The sequence below is a fragment of the Hyperoodon ampullatus genome, assembly GCF_949752795.1.
Source record: "Hyperoodon ampullatus genome assembly, chromosome: X".
NCBI classification, from domain to species: Eukaryota; Metazoa; Chordata; class Mammalia; order Artiodactyla; family Ziphiidae; genus Hyperoodon; species Hyperoodon ampullatus.
In genome coordinates, this window is record NC_136913.1 from 57,351,449 (window position 1) to 57,378,511 (window position 27,063).

Here is a 27,063-nt window from a genome sequence, read left to right on the forward strand (position 1 = left end):
GCCATACGACCCAGCAATCCCACTACTGGGCATATACCCTGAGAAAACCATAATTCAAAAAGAGTCATGAACCAAAATGTTCAGTGCAGCTGTATTTACCATAGCCAGGAGATGGAAGCAACCTAAGTGTCCATCATTGGATGAATGGATAAAGAAGATGTGGCACATATAGACAATGGAATATTAGTCAGCCATAAAAAGAAACGAAATTGAGTTATTTGTAGTGAGGTGGATGGACCTAGAATCTGTCATACGGAGTTAAGTAAGTCAGAAAGAGAGAGACAAATACCGTATGCTAACACATATATATGGAATCTAAGAAAAAAAAAAACAAAAAATGTCATGAAGAACCTAGGTGTAAGACAGGAATAAAGACAACGACCTTCTAGAGAAGGGACTTGAGCATATGGGGAGGGGGAATTGTAAGCTGTGACAAAGTGAGAGAGTGGCATGGACATATATACACTAGCAAATGTCAAATAGATAGCTAGTGGGAAGCATCCACATAGCACAGGGAGATCAGCTTGGTGCTATGTGACCATCTAGAGGGTTGTGATAGGGAGGGTGGGAGGGAGGGAGACGCAAGAGGGAAGAAAAATGGGAACATATGTATATGTATAACTGATTCACTTTGTTATAAAGCAGAAACTACCACACCATTGTAAAGCATTTATACTCCAATAAAGATGTAAAAAAATAAAACTAACGATAGAGGCTGGCAAGCAAGAGAAAGTGAGGTGGGCACCTGTTTCAGCCAGGGTGGCCAGAGAAAGCCTTCTGGCAGGTCCTTTCATCCAAAATAACTCCAAGTTTGTCCAGCACGCCATCCCTGACCCTATGGGCTGGATCTATGGTCCCACCCCAGGACTTTTGAGCACTTGGTACCGTACAATGCAATCTATGTGGACACATCCTCCTCCCCTCCCAGACTGCTAATATCTTCAGAACAGTGTTCCTTTCTGGATCCTCTCAGTGACCCTAGCACTCAACCCATGACTTGCTCAGGAAATGTTTATTAAATGAGCAAATAAATGGATGAATTGATGAATAGGCATTTGCAGTAGGTGCTAAAGATTAAGTAAGCTGCCCACAGGTGGCAAGGGGTAACATGGAGGTGTGAAACTGCACAGCATCTCTGTAAAATGGGTTCCATTGCTTGATGTGGTGGGCGGTGTCTGGATGTGGAATAAAAGGAGAGCTGGCAGGGGAGGAGCTTAGACTGTGCCCAAATTATAAATGGTCCTGAATGCCAGGCTAAGAATTTAACCCTACAAACATAGAGAACCATGTAAAATTTACCCTTCCCTGAATTGTCTACGTGGAGGTGGCACTCAATAAACGTGTATAGAATTGAAGGGTTCTGGACAGAATGGACTGAGGTAGCTCTTCTTTGCCGGCAGCTGGGCAGTGACCAAGGGTGGCTTAAGTGGAATAAAAATAGCAGCTGCCAGGAATCCTCCTGGCACTGAAATACAACTCTTTTCCCATCATGGTGTCTGAAATCCGTCCATTAGAGAGTCATTTATTAGGGGCTTAATGTTTTGGTGGAGCTGGGATCCCCAAAGTTTCCGGAAAAGATGATACCCATATTTTATGTTTTTTATTCAATAAAGTGTTTATTGAACATCTAAAGAAAATGAAAAGCAATCTAAATGTCCAAAAACACAGATTAATTCAGAAATAATCTCAGTAGAAATGTGTTTTCAAAATGAGAATAATTTGTTTTAAATAACTCAAAATTGGGGAACTCGAATAAAATCTGTATATTAGATAATAGTATCAATGATAATTTCCTGATTTTGATAATTATACTGTGGTTACATAGGAAAATGTCATTGTTTTTAGGACACGCACACTGAAGTATTTAGAGGTAAAGAGGCATAATATGTCTGCAATTTCTCTCAAATGTTTCAGAAAAGAGAGAGAGAATGATTTTTAACAAGTGTGGGAAATGTCACCACTTGAAGAACTTAGGTAAAGGGTAAGAAGTTTATACAGGAATTCTTTGTACGATTTTTGCAAATACTCTATAAATCTACTTAAAAATGTGAAATGTGAAATGTGAAATTCGTGGGGCTTCCCTGGTGGCACAGTGGTTAAGAATCCACCTGCCAATGCAGGGGACATGGGTTCGAGCCCTGGTCCAGGAAGATCCCACATGCCGTGGAGCAAGTAAGTCCGTGTGCCACAACTACTGAGCCTGCGCTCTAGAACCCGTAAGCCACAACTACTGAGCCTGTGCACCTAGAGACCATGCTCAGCAATGAGAAGCCACCTCAATGAGAAGCCCGTGCACCGCAACAGAGAATAGCCCCTGCTTGCAGCAACTAGAGAAAGTCCGTGCACAGCAACAAAGACCCAACACAGCCAAAAATAAATAAATAAAATAAATATATTTTTTAAATGTGAAATTCATGAAAAATCTCAAAATTTTATTTCTACAATGACTACATAATTTTTTTAAAAAAACTAGAATGAAACACACCATATATTTGTTTGTACCTTTTGACCATCTTCATCAATTTCCCCACTCCTCACCCTCACCTCTGGCAACCACGAATCTATTCTCTATTCCAATGAGTTCAGATTTTTAGATTCTATATGTAAGCAAGATCATACAGCATTTGTCTTTCTCTGTCTGACTTATTTCATTAAGCACAATGGCCTCAAGATCCATGCATGTTGTTGCAAATGGCAGTAATTCCTTCTTTTTTAAATTTTATTGAGATATAGTTGATGTACAGTATAATTTACAGGTGTATAACATCGTGATTCACAATATTAAAGGTTCTACTCCATTTATAGTTATTATAAAATATTTCTATTGGATTACTTTTATTTATATAAATAAGTCCTGATACTGTCACAGAGGTCACAAACTGTCCTCAATTCTTTTCATTCTTTTTTTCTTTTTTCTGTTCAGCATCAGTGATTTCCATTACTCTGTCTTCTAGTTCGCTGATCCATTCCTCTGTACCATTTAGTCTACTGGTGATTACTTCAAGTGTATTTTTCATTTCAGTTATTGTATTCTTCATCTGTGTTTCATCGTTCTTTAATATTTTCTAACTGTTAAAAACTTCTAACTTCTTTCTCTGTGCATACATTCTTCTCCCAAGTTCTTTGATCATCTTTATGATCACTATCCTGAACTCCTTCTCAGTTAGATTGCCCAGCTCCACGTCACTTAGTTCTTCTTCTGGGGTTTTATCTTGTTCCTTCCTTTTAACATATTCCTCTGTCACCTCATTTTGCCGAATGTGCTGTTTTTATTTTTATGTATCTGGTAGTTTGATTACATTATCCACATTGGAGAAGTGGCCTTTTGTAGGAGACATCCTATACGTCCCAGAAGCACATTCTCCACTCGTCATCTGAGCTATATGCTGTAGGGGTTGCCCCTATGAGGGCTGCATGTATCCTTCTCTTGTGGCAGGCTATGTGGGCAGTCTGGTAGGCTTGTTTGGACCCCGGTCATTGTTTGCCCCCCAGTCCAGTTGTTTGCCAGGCCCTGCCTTGTGCAGAGGCTGCCAGCCACTGGTTGATGGGACCAGGCCATGAAGCAGGTGATTGCCAAACCCCAGGGGGCCCCAGGGCTTATGCTGGCTCACGGGTGAGCAGAGTCAAGATCCCAAAGACTCGAAGGCTGTTGCCTGCCCACTGGTGGGTGAAGCCACGTCTTGGGTTTAGTACTAGTCTACTGGCAGCAGAGCTGCGTCCTGGAGTCTGGTTGCAGAATCCAGGGGTCCAAGAGCTGGATCGTTGCTGTGGGGGGCTGACTGCCAACACAGTGTGGTACAGGGTCCAGTGTGTCCTGAAGTTTGCATTGGCCTGCTAATGGGCAGGGCCAGGACCCAGCTGGCCCCAGGGCAGGGTCTGCCCTGCTGACAGGCAGGCTGCAGGATTGTGGTTTTCTTCAGTCTTGTGTCTGCTCCCTTGTGGGTGATGCTGGTCCAGAGGCTTGAGCAGGCTCCCTGGAGGGCAGGGTCAGGGCCCAGGGGATTCTGGGACTCGTGCCTGCTCACTGGTGGATGGAGCTGGATCCTGCACCCTCTGATGGGCAGGACTGAGTCCATAGGTGGCTGTGGGCTCAGAAGGTCTTAAGACAGCCTGTCTGCTGATGGGTGGAGCTGTGTCCCTGGCCATTTACTTTCTTGGCCTGAGGCATCCCAGCACTCGTGCCTACATGCTGTCGCATGGGGCCAGGTCTTGGCACTAATGAGTTAGAGGGAGGATTCCACAATTGTGCTTGTAGCACCAGTGTCGACATGGTAGAAGGAGCTCCCAGTAATGGCTGCCACCAGTGTCTGTTTCCAAGGTGAGCTTGCCTCCTCCCTCTCCAGGAGATTCTCCAAGATCAGCAGGTAGGTCTGGACCAGTCTCCTCTAAAATTACTGTTTCTGCCCTGGGTCACAGAGTGTATGAAATTTTGTGTGCATCCTTTAAGAGTGAAATCTCTATTTCCCTCAACCTTCTGGGACTCCCAAAAGTAAGTCCTGCTGGCCTTCAAATCCAGTTGCTTTGGAGGCGCATATTTTCAGTGCTGGACCCCTGGGCTAGAGAGCCTAACATGGTGCTCAGAACTTTCACTTCTTTGGAAGAACCTCTGCAATGTAATTATTCTACAGTTTGTGGGTCACCTGCCTGGGTGTATGGCACTTGACTATTTCATGAGTCTGCCCCTCCTACCTGTCTCACTGTGTTTCCTTCTTTATGTCTTTAGTTGTAGAAGATCTTTTTTGGTAGCTTTTGGTCTTTTCCATCAATGATTGTCCTGCAGATAGTTCTGATTTTGGTGTGCCCATGAGAGGAGGTGAGCTCAGTGTCTTTCTACTCTACCATTTTGGCCAATTTCTATCAGAATTTTCTTCTTTTTATGGCTGAATAATATTCTATTGTGTGTATATGTGTGTGTGTGTGCATGTGTTTTGTGTGTGTGTGTGTGTATACACACACACACACACACACACACCCCAACTTCTTTATCCATTCTTCCACCAATGAATACTTAGGTTGTTTCCATGTCTTTGCTATTGTAAATGATGCTGTTATGAACAGGAGGGTGCAGCTATCTCTTTGAGATAATGATTTAGTTTTCTTTGGATAAATACTCAGACGTGGGATTTCCAGATCCTATGGTAGTTCTACTTTTCATTTTTTAGAAGCCTCCATAATGTTTTGCATAGTGGCTGCACCAACTTACATTCCCACCAACAGCACACAAGGGTTCCCTTTTTTCCACACCCTCAGCAGCATTTATCTCTTGTCTTTTCTATGAAGATTATTCTATGAGGCATGAGGTGATATCTCATTGTGGTTTTGCATTGCATTTCTCTGAATATTAATGATGTTGTGCATCTTTTCATGTACCTGTTGGCCATTTGTATGTCTTCTTTGGAAAAATGTCTATTTCAGATCCTCTGCCCATTTTTTAATCTAATTGGTTTTTTTCTTTTTTTTTTTTTTTGGTATACCATAGTATTAAGAGTGTTTAAATTAGAGTGGCGGCATTCTGAGGTGATTTCTTTTCCTCTTCTTAATTCCAAGAATTTTTATGTAGCTACATTACCTTATTTGGGGGAAAAAAGCATTCAAAAACAAATAATAAAACACATATGAGTAAAATTAGATAAGAACATAAAAAATTTAAAAAGCTAATTTTATGGGTAAAAATAGTTTTCACTGTTATTACTAGTATTTTAATAGTAAATAAATAAATACCCTTTTAAAGAAACCACAGAGACTATTATCAGCAGAGGTGCAAACTGCATGACCTTGAAACACACATATTGTTATATCTGGAGCCATCCCAGCTGAAACGAAAAAGGAATGGAGTACCCTGAGCACTGAATGAAAGGCATAGTTCTCAGAACTGATGAGCTGAAGAGAGAGATGACCAAGAAGACAAACCACTATTAATAGGAGAACAATAGAGTCCTAAGAGAAATGAACAAGCAAAGAAACAACTGTGAAATTCAAGAGAAAACAAAGAGATCTGTAGAAATGACAAGCACAACATATCCAATAGTCTGTAACATGAAACAATCAAGTTAGGCAATAAGGAGAGAATTGGGGGCCTTTCCTGGAATGCAGCAGGTGGCTGGGAGAAGTGGCTGCTTCAGCAGAATGCTAAAAATGCCCTTAGAACCTAGAATATCAGCACAGGAAGACCCATGAGAGTAACTAATGTAATCTCTGATTGTACACAATTGGAAACCAAGGCCCAGAAAAGAGGAAGGACCTTATGAAAAGTCCACAGTGAGTTCTGGCTTAATGAGTTCTAAAACCTAATACCAGGCCAGATCTCTTTCCACAAACACCAGCTGCTTTCCCCAAAGTGCTGTATGCTGAGAATGTTACTAATTTCACAAGGGGAATATAAAGCCCTCAAACCATTATACTCCAAATTGTGTTCATTATAAAAATCTGGCAGTGTAATCTCAATTTCACTCCAGAGAATTCTTCTGGGAAAACAATCTAATTTCTTTACCTTGTAATAATTTCTCATATGTATACACAAGATAGGACCAGAGTATAAGAAGCAAATATAGAATTGTGGACCACTTCACATTTGTCAATATGATAGCTGCTATAATATGTCAGAGGAAGGACACATATCCAAAGCCCATCTTTTTTACCTACCCCCTGGCTCCTACCTAGACATACTCTCTAGTGTCTTTTAGTACAAATGGCAAGAGGCCTGAGCTCCTAGTACTGTCTCTGTCATTCATAGCTAAGTAACTTTGCACCTCATTTCCTTTATCAGTAAACGAGGGGGCTGCAGATTCTGTGAACACTAAATTAACACTGTCATAATCAAACCTTCAACACCTCCATATTCAAATGTGTATTTCCTTATGAGAAAATTAGGGACGTTCCTCAGAGCAACCAGCTGGCCCTCATGGCCTAAATTCAAAATCTAGGAGTCCAAAGTTATGAACTCTATTACTAGCGCTGCTAAAAAGTTCTCTGGATGTGCCTGAGGAAGTTCCAAAGAAGGAGCCATTCTACACTGAGTCAGTTGATCAGTCAAGCTAAGATGTGGGAACACTAATTTTGCAAGGAATGTTGGTGAGGGAAAAGGCACGTGAATTTTGGAGATAAAAGAGATCTTAAACAACCAAACAACACTTTAACAGAGTAACCTGTCAAGAAATACATGTTGGCCTGGGAATCAGTAGACCTGGAATCTAGGCCTGAGGCTGCCAATTACCAGCTGTGTGACCTTAATAGGAACAAAAGGCTAGGATTAGGGAGGGCACTAACATTCACTGAGCATCACTATGTGCCAGGCACATGAGTTATCTAAAATGTCAGGGGAGAACTATTTTCCACAAAACTTTTTCCAGCTAAAACATCCAAATTTAATCTCTATCAGAACAAGGTAGAGAAGCAGATGGATTCAATCATGCAGAACTTATTCTGAGTGTTGGTTTTATAACTGGTTTTAAAGAAAAATAAGGCTAGTGAAGGTAGAGGGCATAGCTGGCAGAAAGAAGAGCATCTAATTAAGTCTTGAGGAGGGAACTAGGAAATGTGAAAGTGGAAGACAGAGAGGAAAGAAAAAGTAGCTATATGAACATGACCAGAGCAAGAAACCTATTAGGGGAATAATGAAACTGAAAAGAAATAATAGAAGGAGCAGTTTATTAAACATTTACCAAAATAATCACCACCAACTGTCTACAAAATATATGATCTGCATAGAGAAAAAGACTGGAAAAAAATGTCAAAAAAGTAGTTTTTACTAAGACTGTCCATGATTGTTGCTTTTTTATTTATACTCCTGTGTATTTTTCAAATTTTCTTAGTGAGCATATATTAATATTATTATTATAGTGGGAAAAAGAATATACCTCATGCAAAATGTTTATTTACTCAGCATCTATTTTGTGTCAGGAAATGTGACAGGTAATAGGGCTACAAAGATAAACAAGAGGGCAACTGTTTTGGCACAGGAGAGACTTCACAAAAGAGTGATTTATATTTGGCTGTGACTTCAAGGATAAAGAGATATTCACCCAGGTGAGAAGGGAGGACAAAATTACAGGCAGAGAAAATAGCAAATAAAGAGACAATGAATCTGGGGAAAAATTAGAAATATTCTGAGAACTTAACACAGTTGACAAGTAGGGGGTATGGGGAGGAGTAACTGGTAATAAAACTGCAGAAGTGTTATAAGTAGAAGAAAAATTGTGAACAGCCTTGAATGCCACACAAAGAAATTTAAATTTCAACCTACAAAAGCTTTTATGAACCAAAGAATAACCAAATCATATTTTCATGGTAGAAGAGCCATTAACATGCCAAGTGTTACCTAGGTGTAAGATTGCCTCTGCCATATTTTCATATTCCTTAGCCCACATATTATATTTTTCTGACTTCTTTATTTATCAGAGATTCTTTCCGTGTTCCCTCAACCAGATTTCAACCACATGAATATGTCACAGGAGGGGGAAGATAGAGGCTAGGAAGTAAGTAGCATTATTTTCTCTTTTCTCACCACTGACTGTACATTCAGGGATGCTCTCAAAATAGAATTGCAAAATTCCAATTTATCTGTATATAGTCCCAGAAAATATGAAAAAGCACCAATTTAAAATATTCCATCCCTACAGAAATACAAAATATCATAAGAAATAATATGAGTAGTTATATGCCAACAAATTGGACAACTTAGAAGAAATGGACAAGTTTCTAGAAACATTCAGTCTGCCCAAATGGAGTCAAGAAAAACAGACATTTTGAACAGACTGATCATTAGAAGTGAAATAGAATCTGTAATAATATTTTTTTTAAAACACTCCCTGGAAACAAACATCCAGGACCAGACAGCTTCATGGGGGAATTCTACCAAACATACAAAGAACTTATACCAATCTTTCTCAAGCTATTCCAAAAGATGTAAGAGGAGGGAACACTCCCAAATTCATTCTATGAAGCCACCATCATCCAGATACCAAAACCAGACAAAGACACTACAAAAAAGAAAATTACAAGCCAACGTCTTTGATGAATATAGATGCAAAAATCCTCAACAGAATATTAGCAAACCAAATCCAACAATATCATACACCATGATCAAGCTGGATTTCTTGCAGGGTTGTAAGGACAGTTCAACATACACAAATCAATCATTGTGATACATCACATTAACAAAAGAAAAGACAAAAAACATTTGATCATCTCAACAGGCACAGAAAAAGCATTTGACAAAATTCAACATCCATTACTGATAAAAACTCTTACTAAAGTGGGTATAGAGGGAATATATCTCAACATAATAAAAACCATTTATGACAAACCCACAGCCAACATAATACTCAATGGTGAAAAGCTGAAAGCCTTCCCACTAAATTCAGGAACAAGAAAAGGAAGGATACCCACTCTCACCACTTCCCTTCAACACAGTATTGGAAGTCCTAGCCACAGCAATCAGACAAGAAGAAATAAAAGGCATCCAAATTGGAAGGGAAGAGGTAAAATTGTCATTATTTGCAGATGGCACAATACTCTATATAGAGAATCCTATAGACTCCACACAAAAACTATTAGAACTAATAAATGAATTCAGCAAGGTAGCAGGATACAAGATTAATATACAGAAATAACATGCATTTTTTTACAGTAGCAATGAAATATCAGAAAGTAAAAGGCAGAAACAAAAAACAATCCCGGGCCTCCCTGGTGGCGCAGTGGTTGAGAGTCCGCCTGCCGATGCAGGGGATACGGGTTCGTGCCCCGGTCTGGGAGGATCCCATATGCCGCGGAGCGGCTGGGCCCGTGAGCCATGGCTGCTGAGCCTGCGCATCCGGAGCCTGTGCTCCGCAACGGGAGAGGCCACAGCAGTGAGAGGCCCGCATACCACAAAAAAAAAAAAAAAAAAAAAAAAAAAAAAAAAAAAAAAACAATCCCATTTAAAATCATGTCAAAAAGAAATACCTCGGAATAAATTTAACCAAGGAAGTGAAAGGTCTATACACTGAAAACTATAAAACATTGATAAAGGAAACTGAATGAAGATGATCAAAGAAATGAAATTTTAAAAAAGGCCTCTCCAAACCACATCACCATTTGATAGAAACTAGATTATCAGTAGAGCCCACTCAATTGCTATTCATGCATTTCTCATAAGCTTTAACCTCTATGTAAAGAAATAATATCACCAGGGCTGCAATTATAATGAGTATTTACTAGCAGAAAGATGAGGACGAGGCCTAGACACTTTCCCCAGTTATGTGAAAACAGTCATTAAAATAAACACAAGGCCTAAAATGGAAAGCAACTTAGGGTTCACTGGGGGTTTTAATGAAACTGAAGTATAAAATATTTCATGAAGTCCTTTCAACGTCAGACTTAGGGTTTTAATACAAATTAGACAGAGAGAGTATGTTTTAAAACTAGTTACAGGAAAGAGCAGCATCCAAGGGCAGGAGGAGCTTCTCAGTGCTTTGAGATAAGGACAGAGAAGATTGTTGATAGGGGGAAAGAAAAGTTTCGGCATTAGAAAGGCACATAAAGAAAAACCAGAATAAAAGGAAGATTAAGTGTAGCCTTTTTAAAACACCTTTATTGAGATATACTTCACATACAATAAAATTTACCCATTTAAAGTGTAAAAAGTAAATGTGTGTTGTTTTTGTTTCCTACTTAAAAACAAATTACACTCTTTTGTGGGAACATTAAAGCATAACATCATAAAATGAGGTCAAAATGATAATTACTCATAATTCCCCCTCTAAATTCTTTGTAAGATTCTATTCTACTCTAATAATTTTCATTGTACATTATCTTCAAGGCAAGGTCCATAATTGTTTTAAAATGCACTCAACAGCTATACCACAAGGTATGCAGTAAGTCTCTTTTTCTTCATAAAATATAATCTTGTAAAAAGTTAGCCCTGAAGCAAAATAGGCAGCCAGATCTTTCAATGCTATCAAGGCAACATCCCAGACTACAGTGATGAAGAATCAGCAAAATGGATGTTCAAATTCAAAAAGTAAGAGAAAGTACATTATTTCAAAGAATGAGGCTTCTGATTCACAGATATACATTTTGAATCCACAATAATTTATGCAAACTCAGTATATCTATTTTGACAAAACAACACTGCAACCATCTTAGCCATTAATAATGTCTCTGGACAAGGCATTGTTGAGCAGTGTTAGAAAAGCCATGATGAGGTAAAAAGAACCCTGATTCCGTGGTTCAAATTCTGGCCATACCTCTTACCATATGTGTGACCTTGAGGCTGTCCTCATCCCTAATATTTCCTACCTCTCAGCCAAGCACTCTCTCAAATGTCACGGGCACACATATTCTAGGCACATCACTGGGGGATGTCATGGACAACCAAAACTTTTCTCCACACACACACTGTTGGGCCCAGGAGTGTACTCATAAGTCAGCAGCATCAGCCTGGAGAATTGAGGGAGTAGACTAGTTTCCTTACATATTATTCAGCCTATATTTATTCAACCTCCACAGAACTCCTTATTTCTAGACCCTGAAGAGTTTCACGTTTTACATGAGTGTAACTGCAAGAGCTTCCTTTTGAAATGCAGAGACAAAGGAAAATCTTTCTAGCTGTGTCAGAAAACCTAGTAACTGCATCTAGAACCTGCAAGAAAATTGATTCCTTTTAAGAAACCAATAAAGGGAACTGCATAAGACAGAGGCAGGGATAAAAATACAGAAGTACGTAATATATTATATCTGTCCAGTGGGGAAGATTAATATCTGCTGTGGAACATAGACCAATAAAACCTGAACATGGTCCTGACACTTGACAATTTGAGTTTCCAGCTAGTAACTGTGGCTTAATCTCTGCCTCTCCAGCTTTATTTGGAAGTAGGCTATCAATGGCAGGAAGAAAGGCCCAGATGTTTTCAAGATGAAATATTTTCCTATTTCAAAGAGATGGGGGAAGAAGTCCTTTCTTAGCTGAGCTTTGAGGCTGCTGTGAAGATCAATATTCTTCTTTCTGGGTCATTTCAAAAGTCGTGTCTTATCTCAGGGTAGTTGGTTACAGAAAAAGATTCAAAAGACAGCAATTTATGGTGCTAATTTTGAATTGTATATGCTTCAAATGAAGACAACCCTCAATATTAGGTTTGTTTACCTTATTTCCCAGATCAAAATAGACTGACAAAATGTAAGGGATAATTTTACAAGTCAGCTTCGCTGGGCCATGGTTCCCAGATATTTGGTCAAATATTTTTCTAGATATTTTGGTGAGAGTGTTTTTGGATGAGATTTACATTTAAATTGGTAGACTCTAAGTAAAGCAAACTGCCCTCCATAATGAGGGTGGGAGTCATCCAATAGGTTGAAGGCCTGAATAGAACAAAAGGCTGACCCTCCCATCCCACCTTAAGCAAGAAGGAATTCTCCAGTAGACTGCCTTCAGACTTTATTTTCAACATTGTCTCTTCCTGGTTACTATAGATCAAATGTTTATGTCCCTCCAAAATTCATATGTTGAAACCTAGTGCCCAGTGTAATGATGTTAGGAGGTGGGGCCTTTGGGAGGTGCTTAGATCATCAGGGCAGAACCCTCATGAATGAGATTATTGAGTGCCCTTATAAAAGAGGCCTTAGAGGTCTCCCATAACCCCTGCTGCCATGTGACATCTAAGAACCAGAAATCAGGCCCTCAACAGACACTGAATCTGCCAGCACCATGATATTTGTCTTCCCAGCTTCCAAAACTGGGAGAAATAAATATCTGTTGTTTATAAGCTACCAAGCTTATGGTATTTTTGTTATAGCAGCCTTAACAGACTATGATACTGGTTCTACAGCAGATTGCCTTTGCACTTGAAAATGTGACTCTTCCCTGAAGTCTTCAGCCTGCTGGCCTCACCCACCAGATTTTGGACTTGCCAAGCCTCCACAATTGTGTGAGCCAATTCCTTAAAATAAATATCTTTCTATACATATACACATCTTATTGGTTCTACTTCTCTGAAGAACGCTGACTAATACACCAAGGTCTCGCTTCCAAACACAGTTTCTAAGAATAGGCACTATAACATGGATGAACCTTGAAAACATTATGCTAAATGGAAGGAAGAAAGGAAGGGAGGGAGGGAGGGATTTAGCTACATTTATCAGCTGGAAACTCAAATATTCAAATGTCAGGATTATGTTCAGGTTTTACTGTTTTACATTCCACTTTTCAGCCCCACTCTCACTGTCCTTTTTCGCCTCCACTCTAATGACACAAATATTAAACATTTTGTTATAATCACAAAGGGCCCTTAAGCTCAGTTCTTTTTTTTTTTTTGTCTATTTTTTTCTCTCTGTTATTCACATTGGCTAATTTCTATTGTCCTATTTTCAAATTCACTGATTCTTTCCCCTGTCTTCTTCATTCTGTTTTTGGCTCTATCTATTGAGTATTTAATATCAGCTATTTGATTTTTCAATTTTAAAATTTCCATTGATTTTTCATTATATTGTCTATTTTTTACTGAGAATTTCTATTTTTCCTTTGTTTCAAGAATATTCATAATCTCTTTTTTTAATTTTTTTTAATTAGTTTCTGCTTTATAACAAAGTGAATCAGTCATACATATACATCTGTTCCCACATCCCTTCCCTCTTGCGTCTCCCTCCCTCCCACCCACCCTCCCTATCCCACCCCATAATCTCTTATTAAAGCATTTTTATGATGGATGCTTTAAAGTCTTTCTCAGATAATTCTAACATCTTATCTTAGTGGTGTCATCTATTGTCTTTTCTTATTTAGGAAGTTGTAATTTGTTTTGAATTGTGTTCTCCCAAAATTCATATGTTAAAGCCCTAACCCCTAGTACCTCAGAATGTATTTGGAGTTAGGCCTTTAAAGAGGTAATTAAGTTAAAATGAGGCCATTAGGTTACCTATTCCAATTTGATTTGTGTCCTTATAAGAACAGGAGATTAGGACACCAGAGATGTCTGTACACAGAGGAAAGGCCATATGAAGACACAGCAAGAAGGTGGCTACCTACAAACCAAGGAGAGAGGCTCCAGGAGAAACTAAACCTGTTGACACCTTGCTCTTAGACTTCTGGCCTCCAGAATGATGGGAAAATCAATTAATGGTTTCAGCCACCCATTCTGTGGTATTTTGTTATGACAATCCTAGCAAACTAAAACAAGATTTTAATGATTCTTCATATAACAGATGATTATCTATTATATCCTGGACATTTTGGGTATTCTGTTATGAGACACTTGATCTCATTTAAATTTTGTGTTTTAGCAGGACTCTTCTGACATTTGTCTGATGGGTGAAGGGAAGTGCCATTACTGCCAGGTGTGGGGGCAAATAAAGGATCCCTAGTCAGCCTTCATTGACACCTCGTAGAGGAAGGGTTCTTTCTTACTGCTACATACAGGTGGGAGTTCAGGTTTCTCAGAGCTTCACTAGGCCTCCACTGACACCACTGTAGCTGGAAGAAGCAGGTAGGGTACTTTGTTCATTATATTCTGGCAAGGGTGATCTAGATTCCCTACTTGGTCTTTGTTGGTAGTGATGGAAGTAGAGCCTTAGCTTTTTTCTGAGGTGTCTGACCTGAGTAGAATGGTTACTGTCTAAAAGTTTTCTCTCTGGATAGGCTTCCCCTAGAAAGAGCAGAATTTTCTTGGGGCTCTTTTTATTTGTGCCCATTGGCATTATCAGGTTGCCAGTTTCTACAGCTCCTAGACTGGGATATATGGTGCCCAGAGAATATCCAGGAAACTCACAACCATGTTGTCCCTCAGGTCAAGGCTCCTAGTCAGTCTGTCTACTTGTCTCCACTTTTCACAGTCTTCTTAGATTTGTTTTATATATAATGCCAAGGGTTCTTAGTTATACTTAGCAGGAAGAATAAGGAAAAATGTACCTCCATCTTTCCAGAAGGAAAAGTCCTACATATATATGTATAATACTTGCATTTTCAGTGTTTCATAATCTTTTTGAGACTTTATTTATGATAAATATTTTAACATTTTCATTTTCAAACAGGTACCTATTATTGATATAAACAACGCAGACTAAGAGTAACCCCAGAACCCCATTCTAACCACCAGGTCATAAGCTCCATTCCTAACTTCTAGGCTGGTCATGAGCACCTACCCTGGGCCAGGGGATGCAGTGATACAAGATGAATAAAATGTGATTCTGGCCACTGGGAAGTTTACAATAAAGAGAGTGGAGTAAAGCAGAGACCACCACAATCCTGAATGAAATCAAGGTTATAAGATAGAAGTTTTATGGTAGTACCTAGAAAGGAATAATGAACTTGGCCTGGGTAGCTCATAAAAAACTTCCTGTTTGGAAGTGGTCCGTCTGAAGGGAGGAAAGGAACTATTGTTAACTAATTTCCTATTATGTATTAGGTCCTGTCCTGGGTACTTCATATCATCATCTCATATCATCCTAACAATCTATGTGAAAGTTGATATTATCTTGTTTACAAATGAGGAAACTGAGGCTCAGACATGAGTTCTCATCACTGGAATAAATTTCACACACAGCAAAGGTCTGGATTCAATTTTATACTATACCTTATTGCTTTCTTGGACACAACAAAAAATTGATCTGGAAAACTCATTCTCAGTCAAAATCTGGTTTGATAACATGGTAGAGATACAAGAATGAGTAACACTGCAAGTTAAAACATCTCTGCCTACCACATACAACTGCAATTTGTTAGACGGTTTAAAGCCATTTAAAATTGTGATCAGGAATCAAGTTCACAAGACCCAAATGTATATATACCATAATACACTAAAGAGTTACATAAATGAAGAAATATGACATAAAATGAAATTCAAACATCATTTAGTGTACCCATGATTGGAAAGATGACCTTCATTCAAGTCCCATCACCAGAACCTTCCATATGTATGACCTTAGGCAAATCATTTAATCATTATAAGCCTGTTTTCTAATCTACAAAAAATTTTAAATGGGGATAAAAGCATCTGACTTATTGCTTTATGATTCTTTCTTAAAGATTAAAATGACCTCATTCATGAACACACGTTCTAGATCAATGCTGCCCAATATAAATATAATGTGTGCTACAAATGCAAGCCACATACGTAATTTTAAATTTTCTAGTAACCACACTAAAAAAGTGAAGTAAACAGATAAATTAATTTTCATACATTCTACTTTAACCCAATATATCCAAAATATTATTTCAACATGTAGTCAATATAAGAAGGTGATATTCTATACCTATAGGTATAAAAATGAGATATTCTATTTTAATTTTATCATACTAATTGTTTGAAAGCCAGTGTATATTTCATGCTTGTAACACATATCATTTCAGTCTAGCCTCATTTCAACTGCCCAACAACCACATGTGGCCAGTGGCTACCATAATACACAGGGTAGATCTAGACATACAATAGTATGTAAGACTGCCTGGATGCAAATCCCACTCTACCCCTTATGCTAAAGACAGACTCACCACTTAGGGGACTGCCATTAAACCATCTTTAGGCTCTCTTTAAACAGATAGTATAGTGTAGAGCTTAATAGCATAGACTCTAGAAATAGCTTGTCTAGGTTTCAGCTCTACCCACTACCGGCACTTTGACTTCAAAGCAAGCTCTTTAAGTTCTCTTTGCCTCAGTTTCCTCATCTGTAAAATGGGAATAATTATACCTATCTCATACAATTGTTCTGAGGATTAAGTAAATTAATATTATAGAAAATACTTAATATAGTACCTAGAATGCAATAATAGCAACTAATATTTATTGACTTATTGTTAATATTACCATTATTCTATACTCTCTAAGTCTTATAAAATAAACTAGATTGTATTGTATTTTATTGTACATTATACTGCAAATTTCTATTAAATTTATTCTAAAATACAAGGCAGTATAGGGTAAGTGCAACATGCATGCTGCCAAAATGCGGGCAGAGAAAGGGGGGACTGTTTCTACTGGGGTAATCACAAGAGGCTTAACGGAGGAGGTGCCTTTTGAGTTGGGCTTTAAAGATCCGTAAAATTTAAACAGCTGAATAATGGGGAGGGTGTCCTCAGCAGAAGGAAATATATTAGCCAAAGAATAGATGTGGAAAAATACAATTTTCAAGGAGTAATGAGTCTTCAAGATTAACAAGAGCAGGCTAATGTTGGGGAGTAATGGAAAATAATGCTCAGAAAAGCTGACCAGGACAGGCCAAGTTCATGGAGGTGCTTGAACACCAGCCTCAGGTGTCCACATTTATTGAGTAAGTAATGGAGTCACTGAAGGTTTTAACAGAGGAGAAGGATGCATTAGAGCAATGGTTCTCAACCCTGGCTGCACATTAGAATCACTTGGGGAGCTTTAAAATATCCAGTGCCTGGGCTGTACCCCTGACCAATTAAGTCAGAAATTCTAGTTGTGGAGCCCAGGCATCAATATTTGTTAATTCCCTTGCTGATTCCAATGTACAGCCAATATTAAGAACTATTGCTTCTAGGAGGCTTACTCAAACAGCTGTCTCCCTTGACAGGTAGATCAGTTGAAGGGAAAAAGATATGTCTTCCAGGGTATGGCCCTAAACAAAGGGTTTGCTATAGGGGGTTTAGTGGAGACAAGTGATAGTCTCCACCATCAAACCCCAGGCCAGAGGTAAAAGCAAAAAGGAGTCCAATACCCATGCTAGAGGTAGCCCAAAGTCAAAGGAGGTCATGATAGAGTTACATAAGTTTCGAAATAAATGGCCTACAACAAAACCACAAACAACCATCTTTTCTCAACTTTAAACAAATATTTGCTGAATTACAAATACATGTTAGGCAGGCTTTATCCATGTTAATAATATAATAATCATCAAGACTAGAGCCATCATTTTCCTGAGCACTTATTATGCATCAAGCACTAAGCTAAGTGGCTTACAGGGATTCCCTACATTACTCCTCACAACCACCTTGTGATACGAGCCACTGTTACTTCCATTTGAAGAAACTGAGGCTCAGAGAGGTGAGGTAACTTCCTCAAGGTCAAAGAGATGGTAAGTGGCAGAGCCAGGATTTGAATCCCAGTCCATCCAATTTCATGCTATCAAAACCTGAGTTCTAAGCCACTTTATTTGCTGCCTTATCTATTTTGTGATTTAACTTGTAGGTTAAGAATTAAATTTTTCAGACAAGGAAGCTGAGACTCAGATTGAGTAATCTGTCCCAAATCATACGACTATTATGTAGTGGAAATGTGATTCAAATCCAAGAATACTGATGCAAAAAAACCCCAGGGTTAGTGCTCTGATTACCACCTATTCCCCCCAAATGGCAGCCCTGGTCTGCAATTTGGAAGCCATTTTCTCATCTGGAAGAGCCAGTGGGGCTTGGGTTTCCCTTTTTAACCTAAGGTTTTGTTTTCTACTTATCTCTGCTTTATTATTTCACTCATACTCACCCTCTCCTCAGCAACGGTTACTCCCCCTTTAAGTATGAGAAACCATATTTGATGCCCCCCAAATTTTGGACCTTCTCATGTGATTGTAGTTGTAATTTATAATATCCGCCAAGTAAGAAAATGCAAGTACATTGTCATTTTATTATTTATATAAACTTTTAAAATAGTGCTCACACTATTGTTCTGCAGATACAGTCTGGAGTACATATGGATTTGTAGATGCTTTACAACAAAAGCAAGCCTCCAGGGCGCTCACACTCATAGGTCTTATGGCTTTTTTGGAACAGGGTGGCTTTCTACTTTTGTGAGGAAGCACAAGAGATAATAGAAGGGAAATATAAGAGATGACTGGAAAGGAAATGCCCTTGAGGCATAAGCCTCCTGGAATAATTTACAGACAGGCTCAAGAAATGGCATATCTAACCTCATCCTCTAGGAATCATCTAAAAGAGGAGAAGAGCCAGACTGCCTAAATTCAAATCTCCTCTCTGAAAGGTAATAGCTGTGTGGCCTTAGGCAAGTTACTTAACTTCTCCATTCTTCAGCCTCCTCTTCTGCAAAATGAGCATCATGTTAGCACTAATCTTATAGGTTTTTTGGTGAGGATTAAATGAGTTAATATGTGTAAAGTGCTTAGAACAGTGCCTGGCATATAATAAGTGTTTGTAACTTACAAACTATTTGGGGGACACGAGTAAATCATTTCAACTCTCTTAAAATGAGTGTCTCAAGCTATAAAAAAGACAATGTGAGAGGACTTCCTAGTTTCCAGTCAGACATGTGAGGAGCTTGGAAGTCGTCACTACAATTCTCACAACAAGAAAAAAGCTGAACAAACAGAAATCAACAGTTATTAGATTCACTAGAAAATTGAGGTTACAGGGCAAACTGTTGCCCCAAATTTGGAGAGGTAGACAGGTGAATACAGAGAATCACATCTTATTGGTGCAGAAGCTCAGGAGCACAAACCCCCATTGGAGCCAGTATAAGAGTAAGAAAACTTAAAATTATAATTGATGAGTTTCTGGAAGATCAGTGTGGACAAGTTTGAGATTTAAAAGGCCTGAGGGGCAGTCATAGAGAGCCCCCCAACAGTTTTGTGAGTTTTACCACCAGGGGCCCTGTCAGGTCCTCACAATGAACACCAAAGAAAAACCCCCTCATGATTCCGGTGGGGGAAGGGGAAAAATAGCCATTTTGAAATACATCCAGAGCATTCTGTGTTCTTCACAAGACCAGCACTCAAAGAAACCTATTTTATCAGAGCCTAATTGACTAGGGATTTACTGAAGCTTAAGCAAGCAATGTGGAGAAAATTCCCCACTCCAGCTGCCTTTAGTCTTCCACATGGGGGAATGGAAATACTCAATTCCAGACTCTACTACTTTTCCTGTCTAACCTAAGGTAGGGGAACTGAGAAGGACTTGCAAAGGTCACAGCCCAGGGACACAGGCTCACTAAAACACTAAGACCTAATCATATGACTACTGAATGCTTCTCAGCTGTCCCTCCCCCTAACACTTACCACCACATCAATAGGGCTCATGTATAATACCAGGAAAATACAACTGAAATTACTGTACCTTTAAAATTTTATTTAAGAAGAAGCCTCTAATGAAACTCAAAGACAAAAGAGGAGACTAAAACAAGGACACAAGAGGAAATTTAGCCTCTTACACCTACAGCAACAGCAAACAGTAATACAAACTAACTCCTAGCCAAATAAACATAAAGCCTCACACTAAAAGTATATTTACTTCAGTTCTTTTTATACAGTACATCATGTCTGGCTTTCGACAAAAAATTACAAGCCATACTAAAAGAAAACAAAAACAAAACAAACAAACAAACAAAAAACAGTTTTGAGAGACACAGCAAGCATCAGAACCAGATTCAGAAATTGCAGAAATGTTGGAATTATTAGACCAGGAATTTAAAACAAGTATGATTTATATGACAAGAGTTCTAATGGAAAAAGTGGACAGTATGCAAGAATGGAGGAATAATGTAAACAGAAAGATATAAACCACAGAAAGAATCAAAAGGGAATGCTAGAAATCAAAAACAAAAATGAAGAATGCCTTTGATGGACTCTTCAATAGACTGGAATAGGCCAAGGAAAGATCTTCAGTGAGTCTGAAGATATGTCAACAGAAATTTCCAAAACTGAAATGAAAAGATAAAAATTTATTTTAAAAAAATGAAACAGAAAATCCAAGAATTTGAGGACAATTACAAATGGTGTGACATACGCATAATGAGAATATCATAAGGAGAATAAAGAGAGAAAGGAACATACAAAATATCTGAAGCAATAATTGATAATTTCCCAGAATTACTGTCAGACATCAAACCACAGATCCAGCAGGAAGCTTAATGAATACCAAGCAGGATGAATGAAAAAAAAAAACAGAAAAACTTCATACCTAGACAAATCATATTAACTACAGAAAGTCAAAATAAAGGGAAAGAAAGAAAGAGGAAGGGAGGGAGGGAGGGAATAAGGAAAGGAAGGAAGGGAGGAAGAAAGGAAGGAAGGAAGGAAGGAAGGAAGGAAGGAAGGAAGGAAGGAAGGGGCCAGAGGATAAAAATATCTTACTTATGGAAGAGCAAAGATAAGAATTACATTCAAGCCCAGCAATCCCACTCCTAGGCATATAGCCAGAGAAAACCATAATTCAAAAAGACTCATGCACCCCAATGTTCACTGCAGCACTATTTCCAATAACCAGGACATGGAAACAACCTAAATGTCCATTAACAGAGGAATGGATAAAGAAGATGTGGTACATATATACAATGGTATATTACTTCAGCCATAAAAAGGAACAAAATAATGCCATTTACAGCAATATGGATGGACCTAGAGATTGTCATACTGAGTGAAGTAAGTCAGACACAGAAAGACGAATATCATATGATATCACTTATACGTGGAATCTAAAAAAAATGGTACAAAAGAACTTATTTACAAAACAGAAGTAGAGTTACAGCTGTAGAAAACAAACTTACGGTTACTGGGGGATGGGGAGGGGATAAACTGGGAGATTGGGATTGATATATATATATACTACTATGTATAAAATAGATAACTAATAAGAACCTACTGTATAGCACAGGGAACTCTACTCAGTACTCTGTAATGGCCAATATGGGAAAAGTATCTAAAAAAACAATGGATATATGTGTATGTATAACTGATTCACCTTGCTGTACACCTGAAACTAACACAATATTGTAAATCAATTATACACCAATAAAAATTTAAGAAAAAATATTACATCCAAATTCTCCTTAGAAATCATGCAAGCAGGAAGAGACTAGAGTGAAATATTTACCGTGTTGAGGGGGAAAAGACCCCACCAACCTAAAATTCTGTACCCTGTGAAATTATACTTCAAAAGTAAAGGAGGAATAAAGACTTACTCAGAAAAACAAAAATTGAGGGAATTTGTTGCCAGTACACCTGCTTTGTAAGAAATGTTAAAAGAAGCTAATGAGAGAAAAAAAATGATATAGGTTAAAAACATGGGTCTAAAAAGAGAAAGGAAAAACATTAGAGAACAAATAAATGATGATAAAATAAAAACTTATTTTTCTTATTCTTACTTAATATAACATAACAGTTTGTTCAAAATAATAATTGGAACAATGTATAAGGGGTTATACTGTATTGGATAAGTGAAATTAATCACAGCAATGTCATAAGTGACCAGAGGGATTAATTAGGAATACTCTGCTATAATATACTTGCACTGTATATGAAACTATAGTGTTATTTTAAAGTAGACTTGGATTATTTATAAATATATATTGCAAACTCCAAGGAAACCACTGAAATAAAGTTTTAAAGTAAGTATAATTTATATGGTAAGAGAGAAGAGAAAATGGAATCATACAAAATGCTCAATTATAACCAGAGAAGGCAGAAAAAATATAAGACAAAAATGAAATAAAGAATAAGGGGCAAAGAACAGAAAGGAGTAACAAATATGGTAGATATTAGTCCAGCTAAATAATCACATTGAACATCAATGGTCTAAATTCACCAATTAAAAGACAGAGAAGGCTGCACAGGAGAGAGAGAGAGAGTGAGACAGAGAGTGTAAGAGTGGATTAAAAAAAGAAAAACAAAAAACGAGACCGCAGTGCATGTCTATAAGAAGGCCACTTTAAATGTAAAAACACAGATAGATTAAAAGTAAAGGTTTGGAGAAAGATATGCTATGCTAACACTAATCAATAGAAAGCAGAATGGCTATATTAATTTCAGACAAAGCTGACTTTGAAAGCAAGGAAAATTATCTGGGATAAAGAGGGGCACTACATAATGACAGAGTGGTCAATTATCCAAGAAGACATGACAATCCTTAATGTGTATGTACCAAAAAAGCATCAAAATACAGGAGGCAAAAATGAATAGACCTGCAAGGAGAAATAGACAAATCCTCTATTACTACTGGAGACTTCAATACCTCTCTATCAGTAATTGACATATCCAGCAAAAAGAAAATCTGTAAGGATATAGTTGAAATGAACAGCAGTATCAACCAACTGGATCGAATTGACATCTATAAATTACTTTATCCAATAAGAGCATGACACACATTATTCTCAAACCTCACATGAAACATTCACCTAAATAGACCACATTCTGGGCCATATAAGATATACTAAAAAATTTTAAATAATGGAAATTATACAAAATATGCTCTCAACCCACAATGGAATTGAACTAGAATTAAAAAGTAGACATACCTAAAAGACCTAAAAATATGTGGAGATTAAACAAAAACTTCTAAATAACACACAAGTCAAAGAAGTCTCAGGAGAAATCTTTAAATATTTTGAACTAAATGAAAATGAAAATAGAATTTCTCAAAATGTGTGAGATGCAGCAAAGCAATACTTAAAAGGAAATTTATAAAACTGAATGCATAATATATTAGAAAAGAAAAATGATTTAAAATCAACACTATAAGCTTTCCCCTTAGAATACTAGAAAAAGGACAAATACCACTAGAGCAAAAATCAATGAAATTTTTAAAAAGAAGTCAATAAAAAAAAATTTTTAAAAAGCCAAAAGCTGTTTCTTTGAAAAGGTCAAGGAAATTGATAAACTTCTAGCCAATTAACTAAGCAAAAAGGTAATAAGACACAAATTACTAATGTCAGAAATGAAAGAGGGGCCATCACTATTGACCCCATGAATATTAAAAAGATAATAAAAGAATATTATAAACAACTCTATGACCACAAATCTGATAACCTAGATGAAATGTACCAATTCCTCAAAAGACACAATCTGTCAAAACTCACACAGAAAGAAATAGATAATATAAATAGGTCTATATCTATTAAAGCAATTTAATTAATAAATAATAAACTTCCAGAAAGGAAAGTACCAGGCTGAGATAGACACATTGGAGAATTCTACCAATCATTTAAGGAAGAAATGATACAAATTCTCTATAATCTCTCCCAGAAAATAGAAGGAAAGGGAATACTTCCTAATTCATTCTATGAGACCAGCGTACTCTCATACCAAAACCAGACAAAGGCATTACAAGAAAGGAGAACTATAAAACAATATCTCTCATGAATGTAGATACAAAATATTATCAAATTGAGTCCAAAAATGTATAAACACAATTATATACACTACCAAGTGGGATTTATTATAGTATGCAAGACTGATTCAACATTTGAAAATTAATATAATCTACCAAATCAATAAAGAAAATGGATATGATCATATCAATGCAGAAGAAGCATTTGACAAAATCCAACACCTATTCATAATAAAAACTCTCAGCAAGTTGAGAATGTCAAGTTGATAAAGAACATCTACAAAAACCTACAGTTAACATAATACTTAAAGGTGAGAAACTAGAACATTTTCCACTAAGATCAAGAACAAGGCAAGCATGTCCCTTCTCAACACTACTTTTCAACTGGAAGTCCTAGTTGAATAAGACAAAAAAAAAAAAAAAAAAGAAAAGAAAAGGTATACAGTTTGGCAAGGAAGAAATAAAACTATGTTTGTATGCAGATAACATTATTATCTATGTAGAAAAACCCAAAGAATGAAGAAAAATCTCCTAGAACTAATAAGCAATAATAGCAAGATTGAAGAATACAAAGTTAATAAAAGTCAACCATTTTTATATATGCCAGCAGTTTATAATTTGAATTTGAAATTTAAAACATTACATTAGCATCCCAAAACTGAAATATTTAGGCATAAATATACAAAATATGTACAAGATTTACCAGTAAAATTATAAAATTCTAATGAAAGAAATCAAAGACCTAAATAAATGAAGAGACACTATGTGCATAAGAAGACAATATTATCATTTTCCACTTCTTCCAACTTGATCTATAGATTTAATGAAAAGTGATTCTAAAGTTCATATGAAAAGGCAAAAGGCCCAGAATAGCCAATGCAATATGGAAGGGGAACAAAGCGAAAGGACTGACAGTACCCAACTTACTGACTACAAACTACAGTATCAAGACAGTGTGGCAGTGGCAAAAGAACAGACAAATAGATCAATGGCACAGAACACAGAACCCAGAAATAAACCCACATAAACATAGTCAACTGATCTTTGACAGAGGATCAAGGTAAAATTCAGTAAAGAAATGACACTCTTTTCAAAAAATGGTGCTGTAACAACTAGATGCAAAAAAACAACTAGATGCAAAAAAAAAAAAAAAAGGAATCTAGAAACAGACCTTACACCTTTCACAAAAATTAACTCAAAATGGATTACAGACACAAATATAAAACACAAAACTATGAAAAATCTAGAAGATAACATAGAAGAAAATCTAAGTAGCCAAGATTTGGCAAAGACTTTTTAGATGTAACAGCAAAAACATAATTTATGAAAGAAACAACTGATAACTGGACTTCAATAAAATCAAAAATATCTGCTCTGTGAGGGACATTATTAGGAATATGAAAAGACAATCCACAAACTGGGAGAAAATCTTTACAAAACACGTATCTGAAAACAGAGGGCCACCCAAAATATACAGAGGATCCTTAAAACTCAATAATAAGAAAACAACCAACCCAATTTTAAAATGGGCAAAAACAAACATTAAATGCTGGAGAGGGTGTGGAGAAAAGGGAACAGTCCTACACTGTTGGTGGGAATGTAAACTGGTACAACCATTACAGAGAACAGTATGGGAGTTCCTTAAAAAAACTAAGTAAAGACCTACCATAGGACCCAGCAATCCCACTCATGGGCATATATTTGGCAAAAAAACATAAACTGAAAGGATGAGTGCACCCCTAATGTTCACTGCAGCACTATTTACAACAGCCAGGACGTGGAGGCAATCTAAATGTCCATCGACAGAGAAATGGATAAAGAAGATGTGGTACATACATACAATGGAACATTACTACTCAGGCATAAAAAAAGAACAAAATAAAGCCATTCCAGCAACATGGATGGACATAGAGATTGTCATTCTGAGTGAAGTAAGTCAGACACAGAAAGACAAACATCATATGATATCACTTACATGTAGAATCTTAAAAAGAATGGTACAAATAAACGTATTTACAAAACAGAAATGAGTCACTCATGCAGAAAACAAACTTATGTTTATCAAGGGGGAAAGGGGGAGGGGAGGAATAAATTGGGAGATGGGGATTGACGTATACACACTGCTATTTATAAAATAAATAACTAATAAGGACCTACTATATAGCACAGGGAACCCTACTCAATACTCTGTAATGGCCTATATGGGAAAAGAATCTAAAATAGAGTGGATATATGTATGTGTATAACTGATTCACTTTGCACTACACCTGAAACTAACACAATATTGTAAATCATCTATACTCCAATAAAACTTCTAAAAATAGTTAAAATTTTAAAAATAAATAAATATAACTGGACAAAAGATCTGAACAGACACTACACAAAAATGGTCTACAGGGACTTCCCTGGTGATGCACTGGTTAAGAATCCGCCTGCCAATACATGACACGGGTTCAAGCCCAGGTCTGGAGAGATCCCACATGCCATGAAGTAACTAAAGACATGCGCCACAACTACTAAGCCTGCGCTCTAGACCCCGCGAGCAACAGTGACTGAGCCCACGTGCCACAACTACTGAAGCAGCGTGCCTAGAGCCCATGTTCTGAAACAAGAGAAACCAATGCAATGAGAAGCCTACACACAGCAATAAAGAGTAGCCCCCACTCGCCGCAACTAGAGCAAGCCCAAGTGCAACAACGAAGACCCAACACACCCATAAATAAATAAATAATTTTTTTAAAATAAAAAAAGGTCTACAAATGGCAAAAAGTTTATGAAAAGATGCTTGACAATATGTATCATTGGGGAATTACAAATCAAAGCAATAATGTGACACCACTACACACACATTAAAAAATCTAAACTCCAAAAACACTGACAAACCCACATGCTGGTGAAGAAATGGGACACAAGAAACTACTTTTTCTTCCCTTTTTTTTCCCTTTTCTTTTTTTCCCTTTTTTTCTAACATCTTTATTGAAGTATAATTGCTTAACAATGTTGTGTTAATTTCTGCTGTATAACAAAGTGAATCAGCTATATGTATACATATATCCATATCCCCTCCCTCATGGGTATCCCTCCCACCC

General features: G+C 37.4%; 1 protein-coding gene across 2 annotated transcripts in view; it reads right to left on the reverse strand.

Moving 5' to 3' along the window:
* The window catches only part of OPHN1 (oligophrenin 1), a gene marked incomplete at both ends in the record, with an annotated part of 648,741 nt that overhangs the window by 507,426 nt on the left and 114,252 nt on the right, over positions 1-27,063 (reverse strand). The gene's annotated exons all lie outside the window — the stretch shown is intronic.